The sequence below is a fragment of the Carlito syrichta genome, unplaced genomic scaffold (assembly GCF_000164805.1).
Source record: "Carlito syrichta isolate Samal-C Ts95f unplaced genomic scaffold, Tarsius_syrichta-2.0.1 Scaffold145306, whole genome shotgun sequence".
In the NCBI taxonomy this organism is placed as follows: domain Eukaryota; kingdom Metazoa; phylum Chordata; class Mammalia; order Primates; family Tarsiidae; genus Carlito; species Carlito syrichta.
In genome coordinates, this window is record NW_007089402.1 from 145,373 (window position 1) to 154,190 (window position 8,818).

The window sequence follows — 8,818 nt, forward strand, 5'->3', positions numbered from 1 at the left end:
TGAATCTCTGAATATGGAGTAGTTCAGCTCCCGCACCTGACAGTAACAGAACAGAAGACACATTTGGAGGGGTAACAACCGAGAGCCGGCATAAAAGAGGCTTCTGAGGTACTGGTAATGGTCTATATCTCTAACAATAAAAAAGTTTCCTCTCAGTCTTCCTGTTTTCTCCAAACCTAACTATATAAGGAATGTGAAATCACAGTGGCTAGGCACTGGAAAGAATAGGATGATGGCTAGGAGGGCCACGAAGCACATAGTATCTGGGATGCCAGTAATACTCTTTTTTAAAAACCTGGGTGAAATTTTCATGGACATGCCACTCTGAAAGTTCAACATGCTGTACGCTTATGATTTGTGATCCTCTATGTATACACGTTTTTACATCAATAAAAGTATACAAATTATATATGGCCACAATAACTCTTTCTATATACATACACATATGTATATATGTGTATATATTTACATGCTTATACATATATATCTACTCATATAATTGTCTCTCAAATTTTTGCCAATGCCTGCCTACCTTTTCCCAGCTCTCCCTTGTGCCCTTGTTCTGATTCCTTGCTCTCCAGTTTCTGTGACCTTTTCTCTCAGCAGAGTGGAATGACTCCCCAAATCCATCTGCTTGTCTCCATCACTAACACCCTGGACCCAGCTACCACTATTTTTTACCTGGTCTACTTGTAATCTCTTCCAAAGTGGTCTTTTACCCTTCTCTAATTCCCTCTGTGCTACGAGTGAATATTTTTGAAAGCCAATATGAGAATGCCTCTCCCCTGCCCAAGCTCGTTTAGCGGCTCCTCATTACTCTTAGAATAAAGAACGACTCCTCACATGACTCATGAGGTCCTGCAAAGTCTGGACCTTGCCTGCCTTTCCACCTTCATTTGGTACCACCCTTCCACCTCTTTGCCCCCTCACATGCCTTGCTTCAGTTTCATGAGCACCCTTGCTCCCTTCAGTCCCAGGGCTTTTCCTATGCTGTTTATTCAGCCTCATATACTCTTTTGGCTGCTTTTTACCCACTTCCTTTGCATACTTTAACTCTAACTCAGCCTTAGGATCTCAGCTCAAATGTCATTTGTTGAGGGAAACATTTCCTGATTCACATGTGTATACCCAAGGGGGGACTCCAAAAAACCCAAAATTATCTTTGAGAGGGCAGATCCCTTGCAGTGCACTTGGAATTTGTTCTTCCAGATCAGTCAGTCAACCAAAGTTTTTATCTGTAAGTTCTGAGAAGGGTGTATCACAATTTGCAGAAGACACGTACCGAGTTGTGGCAAACAGGTGACTGATTCTTTCACCATGAAAATGCACCTGCCCACACTGCACTGAGTGTTCAGCAGTTTTTTTAAATCAAAAACAGTACGACACCCCCCCAACATATTCACCTGATCTCGCCCTGAATGACTTTTTGTTTCCCTGATGAAAAAAGTCCTCAAAGGAAAATATTTTGCCAATGTGGAAGAGGTGAAACAAAAAATGGCAGAAGTACTAAAAGGTGGACACGTTTAAGCCGGGCTCGGTGGCTCAGCCTGTAATCCCACACCTTTGGGAGGCTGAGGTGAGTGGATTGCCGGAGCCCGCGGGTTCGAGACCTGCCTGGGCAGCGAGATCTCATCTCTACAATTAATCAAAAAATCAGCCGGGTGTGGTAGCGCATGCCTGTAGTTCCAGCTACTCGGAAGGCTGAGGCGGAAGGATCGCCGGAGCCCAGCAGGTCAAGGTTGCGGTGGCCGGGAGCAGCCACTGCACTCCAGTCTGGGCGACAGAGTGAGACTCCAACTCAAAAAAAAAAAAAAAAAAAAAAAAGGACACGTTTAAAAACTGCTTTGAGCAGTGGAAAAAGTGTCTCAACACATGTATTGCACTAAATGGAGAATACTTTGAAGATGACTGAAGTTTAAACATGTAAGAATAAACATACAATTTTTAATAAATAAATTCCGGGTTTTTTTGCCCTCCTCCATATGTTTTGTATACATGCACAAAAATTCAGGTACTTAAGACTTGCCACCTCTCTGTATATAATTTCCAAACACTCTAGATTTATCCTACTATATTAGTCTATCAGGTATAAACATGCCCTCATATCTATCATCTTAAAAACTTCCTTAACCCTGACCCACTATATAGCAAAACTTTGTTAGAGAGTCCATTTTTAGTGTATCCACTTCCTTATCTTGCACTGTCTCCTTAATTCCAAGGAGGATCCTGCTCTATTCCTTTTCCACTGAAACTGTTTAAAACAACTGCTGACTCCCATCCGGCCAAATCCAATGATTACTTCCTGTGTGCATCTTAAACACCTTTTCAGCACTGGTCAACCACCACTGATCAAATTTTCCTTGCTTTGTTTTTAATGTTTTCTTCCAATGACTTCCTACTAATGCAACATTTATAAAAGTGTATTCCAAGGATTATTAGTCAAAGAACTGTTCCATTAACAAACAAACAAAAAAAGTTCCTTGATCAAATAAGTTTGGGTAATACATATTTTATCCTATCCTAGCTTTGGGGTTTAAGACATTCCTGCAAGATTGTGAACAAGTTAGCTAACCTCTCTGTACCTACTTTGGTAATCTGTAAAGCAGGGACTACCTCAAAATTTATTGTAAGGGTTAGATAAAATAATGTATATAACCCCTCCCTTTTCCATATAATTGTGGATGTTCTTTGATTTTACGCCAAAATTCCACAAGTGGTAGTTTCTAAAGATTAGCTGCAATGTGGAATCTAAAAACAGACCGATGACCTATTTCATGTTCTGTTACATTAAAATCTATTAGTCTATCTTCCACTTTGAATAGGCCTTTTATCCATACATGTCTCTGTATCATAAATTGGTCATTTGGAAAATATTAGTTCAGTGAATTATACAGACCATATGAATGAATGCTAAAGTAAATTAATTACACAATGTAAAAAAAATATCAGCAGGGCACAGTGGCTCATGCCAGTAATCCCAGCACTTTGGGAGGCCAAGGCAGGAGAACTGCCTGAGCCTAGAGGTTTGAGGTCAGTCTACGCAACACAGCGAGACCTCATCTCTACAAAAGATAAAAAATGAGCCAGGCATGGTGGTGCACGCCTGTTGCCCCAGCCCCTCGGAGACAGGCGGAAAGATTGCATGAGCCCATAAGATTGAGGCTGCAGTGAGGCGCGATAGTGCCACACTGCACTTCAGCCTGGGCAACAGAGTGAGGCCCTGTCTCTGGGGCAAAAGAAAATCAGTGCTCTTATCAGAAAAGCCTTTAAGACTTAGAAAGCTGAGCCGGGCTCGGTGGCTCAGCCTGTAATCCCGCGCCTTTGGGAGGCTGAGGTGAGTGGATTGCCTGAGCCCGCGGGTTCGAGACCCGCCTGGGCAGGCGCGACCTCATCTCTACAGTAAAATCAAAAAATTAGCCGGGCATGGTAGTGCGCGGCTACTCGGAAGGCTGAGGCAGAAGGATCGCCGGAGCCCAGCAGGTCGAGGCTGCGGTGGCCGGGAGCGGCCACTGCACTCCAGTCTGGGCGACAGAGTGAGACTCCAACTCAAAAAAAAAAAAGAATTAGAAAGCTATCAAGCTTACTGTGGCTTGCATAAACTTTCCAAAATTCTAACTTTCTCTTGAATGTTCAGATATCAGTTGCATTCCTCGAAGTGGCAGGCTTTCACTTATTACTGAGAAAACATCTACCAAACACTCAGATCTGAATAATCATATTTAGAGAATTCTAGAAGACACAATATACAACATATCAAAGCAATGATGCCATCATGTTATGTAGCACCCCCAAAATTCCACTGTCTACATCTGAGAGAATGAGCATGAAAGATGCAAATAACATCAGGCTATTACTATGAAAATGGTTTTGACACGGAGGACTCACTGAAAGGGTCTTGAGCACTACTATGGTCTAAATGTCTGTGTCCCCTCAAAATTCATATGTTGACATTTAATCCCTAGAGCAACTGTGTTGGGGGAGGACCATCTGGGAGGTGATTAGGCCATGAGAAGGACCAGTGCCCTTATAAGAGAGGTCCGAAGAGAGTTTGTTTGCCCCCATAAGACCTAAGACACATTATGTTAAATAAAACAGACACAAAAGGACAAACACTGTATGACTCTACTTATATGAGGAACCTAGAATAGGCAAAGGTATAAAGACTGAAGGTGGGTTAGAGGTTACCAAAGGCTGGGAGGCAGGGGATGGAAGTTATTGCTTGATGGTTACAGAGTTTTTGTTTAGGATAACGATAAAAGTTTTGGAAATAGTAGAGATGGTTGCACAACATTGTGAAGGCAATTAATGCTTCTGAATTGTACACTTAATGGCTAAAATGGCAAGTTTTATTAGAAATACTTTACCAAAATTTTAAACATGAATGATTGATATACCCAAAATCATTGAACTGTATACTTTAAATGGGTCTATTATGTAGTATGTGATTTATATCTCAACAAAGATCTTTAAGAAATCAATTAACTTCATGATCTGATCTTGAAATATTCAAAGGATTCTACATGGAAAAGAGCACAGATTTAGTGTGATCCTGCAGACAAAACTAGAACTCATGAAGCCTAAGTCACAGGAAGATTTCCACTCAGTACAAGGAAGAAAAAACAGCCAAAACTGTCCAGAGACCTCAAGGTCACCTCACAAAGCAGAAAGTCACCACTAGAGGTGTTTTAGCATAGACAGGTACCCACCTGTCAGAAACACACAGGGCCCATAAACACCTTTATGGTGGAATGCAAAATTGTGTGCCTGTTTCTTCTCAGGTAAGGGTTCTTATATTAGATTCTCAAAGTTAACAATGACTAAAAAATGGTTAAAGACCACTACTAATGAGAAAATTCCAGCATTTCAATAGATATTTAACTAGATCTAAAAACTCCTTCTAACTCGCAGACTGTAAACCCCTATAGGTCATACTCCCCTAAGAAGTGTAGTAAAAACCGCATTCACTACATATGGACACAAGTGACCTATAGGCCAGAACTAACTAGAGGTAGATATACTATGCAAGGAAAATAAACTTCTAAGAATGCCCTTGGGTTTAAATTTGGATAAAATGAAGATAATGCTTAGTGGGGTAAGGCCAGGTCAGATTAAGATGCTCCTCTTCTGTTCCCATGGAACCCACAAGTACTTCTCACTCTCCTGAGGTACTTCCCTCTCATCTCCTGAACTTTAAACACTAGGACTGCCCCAGGAACTCAATCATCAGACCTACACTCTGCCTATCTCTGCCTGCTCCTTAGATACCCAATCCCATGGCTTGAAAAACTGAGAACACCTGTATTTATAGTCTCCAGTCTGGAAATTTCTGAATTCCAGACTTGTGTATCTTACTGTCTATTCAACACATCTATTTTCTTGGAGATGAAATTAATAGAAAACTAACCACTTTAAAGTGAAAAACTGAGTGGCAATTAGTACATTTACAATGTTGTGCAAGCATCACCACCATCTAGCTCCAAAACATTTTCATCACCTCTGAAGAAAACCGCTGTACCCATTAATCAGTTATTACCCATTCTCCCTTTCCCCCAGTCCCTAGCAACCACCAATATGCTTTCTGTCTCCATGAATTTACCTATTCTGGATATTTCATATAAATAGAATCATAAAATATATGATCTTTTGTGTGGCTTATTTTACTTAACACAATGTTTCTGAGGTTCATCCACATTGTACTATGCATTGGTGCATCATTCCTTTTTATGGCTGGATAATATTCCACTATATTGACATACATTTTGTTTATTCATTCATACAATGATAAACATGGGTTGTTTCCACCTACTAACTACTGTGAATGGTGCTCCCAAATGTGTACATTTGGATTTTTTGAGGACTGGTTTGTAATTCTTTTGGATACATGCCTGGGAATGGATTTGCTGGGTCATGTGGCAAGTCTATGTCCAATTTCCACTCACTGTGGATTCAATTTAGACTTCCCTATTAACTAGCAATTAGTGTGTGCTGGCTTGTATCTCTTTGGAGAAATATATATTCATGTCCTTTGTCCTTTTTTTTTTTTTTTTTTGAGTTGGAGTCTCACTCGTTGCCCAGACAGGAGTGCAGTGGCTGCTCCCGGCCACCACAGCCTCAACCTGCTGGGCTCCGGCGATCCTTCTGCCTCAGCCTTCCGAGTAGCTGGAACTACAGGTGTGAGCTACCACGCCCGGCTAATTTTTGATTTATTGTAGAGATGAGGTCTCGCCAAGTTGCCAAGCGAGTCTCAAACCCACGGGCTCAGGCAATTCACTCACCTCAGCCTCCCAAGGCGCGGGATTACAGGCTGAGCCACTGAGCCCGGCTCTTTGTCCATTTTTTAATCGGATTGTTTGTCTTTTTGTTGTTGAACTCTAATAGTTCTTTATATATGCTGCATACTAGACCCTTATTGGTTGTATTATTTGCACCTGTTTTCTTCCATTCTTTCCACTTTCTTGGTAATGTCCTTTGATACACAAAAGTTTAATTTTAATGAAGTCCAATCACCATTTTTCTTTTTTATTGAATATGTTTTCAATGTCATATCATAAGAATGTGCTGCAAAATCTAAGGTCATGAAGATTTATCCCTAAAAGTTTAGTGATTTTAGCTTTTACATTTAGGCCATGTATCTAGATAAATATAGGGTTCATATCTGTGTATGATAGGAAAACATCTATTCTTAAATGTCTATCAGCCTCTCAAAACTCACTTATCCCAAACCAAACTTTTAATATTCCTCCCCTAAACCTGCTCTTCCCAATCTTACCTATCCCAGTAAATGCTCAAGTTAAAAATCTTGGAAGTCATCCCCGACTCCTCTTTTTCTCTTATAATCTACATCCAAGTCATGAGCAAATCCTTTGGCTCCACCTGCAAACATATCCAAAGTGCAACAATTTATCACCTCCTCTTCCTCCACTAATCTGGATTATTGCAATAGCCTTTAACTGGTTCCTGTTTTCACCTATTTCCCTATACAAGCTATTCAACAAGCAATCGGCCATTCTGTTAAATTCTCTCTGCTCAAAGTCTGTCAATGACTTCCTATTTCACTAAGAGTAACTGCTACAGTGCTTTCCAAGGACTTCAGTGTCCTACACAATTTGTCACTACATACAAGAAGGGACCCCAAAACTCCCAGAATTTTGGAGGGTGGGCTCCTTGTAGTACAGGCTTCCCCCGCTAGGTAAGTGTTCTAGGAACCCATCAGCATCAATGCACCAGCTAGCGTTGTTGAGAGAGGCTGTATTCGGCTTCGGTAAATTTTTTTTTTTTTTGAGAGTCTTTCAATGCATTTGTCCATTTCACGATTGGTGATTAACAAGCTCACCTGCCCACACTGCAATGAGTGTTCAGCAGTTTTGACCAAAAACAGCATGACCCCTGCACCCCACCCTCTCTATTCACCTGATCTCACCCTGAACAACTTTTTTTTTTGTTATCCTGGATGAAAAACGTCTTCAAAGGGAAACGTTTTGGTGATGTGAAAGAGGTGAAACAAAAAATAGCAGAAGCATTACTAAAAGGCATCAAAACTGACAGGTTCAAAAACTGCTTTGAGTAGTGGGAAAAGTGTCCTGATTGGTATACTGCATCAAACGGAAAGTACTTTGAAGGTGACTTAAGTTTAAACATGTAAGGATATACAATCTTTAATAAATAAACTCCAGTTTTTTGGGGGTCCCCCACTTGAACACACACCTTTCTGGTGTCACCTCTTCCCTTCCCTCTTTCCATAAGCCAGCTCTCGTAGTCCCTGGCCTCCTAGATGCCCTCCCTTTGCATTTACAGCTTCCAGTCAGGAATGCTCTTCCTCAAGATATCTTCATGGCTGCCCCCTCACCTACTGATGGTCTTTGCTCAAATTCACCTTCCTAGTGAGGCCTTCTCTGATCACCCTATTTAATACAGCGACTGTGCCTCCCCCTACTGCCCTCTAATCTTTGCTTTGTTTTTCTCCATAGTATTTATCACTGTCAGGCACTCTATGTTTTACTCGTCTACCTCCCCCCCCACGAGAATGTAAGCTTCAAGAGAGCAAGGACTTTGTTCATCTGTAATCCCCACTGATCAGAACAATGCCTAGCACAGAGTAGGCCTTTAATAAGTACTTCTGGAACTAATCAACGAATAGCATACCACATTAAAATCGCCGGCTGCTATATCTGACCCACCAACGGACTGCGAGCTTTCTGCAGGCCGTGCCTGTCATATTCACCTACGAATTCCCGGTACCTAACATTAGCGCTTGGCAAACCGTAGGCACGGGGTTTAAATGAATGAACCAACAAGCGAGCCTTGTGAAACACACTCAGTCTCTCAAACGATCCCCAAATATAAGTCGGGGCGCACGGGTCACCGCAAGGAAGAGGTTTCAGTACCAATTCCCACGCCCTCACGCGTACCCTCGGCCATCCCCAGGATAACCGAGAGGTCCCGAGTAACGGTCGGAGCGAAAAGCTGAACCCCGAGCCATGCATGCAATGGCGAGTCCGAAGGCGAGAGGAGCTGCGACTTGACTTGAGATCGAAGGCGGCCAGACTCCAAACGGGAACGCGGTCCGGCGTTCGGCGGCCAGGAGAAGGAAGGGCCCTGGCGGCCACAACCGTAGAGCCCTGGCTTCCCTTTTGACAGCTAAGCGAACTACAGCCCAGAGATGAAAGCGACTCGCGCGAGGTCACACAGCGAGCTTCCCAGGGCGAAAGCCCACCTCCTCCCGCTGCGGCGCGCCGCCCCCGCGGCTCCGCTTTTCGGGTGGCGCCCTTGGCGCCAGGCCCCGCCGGCGCACGTGCTCCGAGGTCCCCGGACGCCGCCC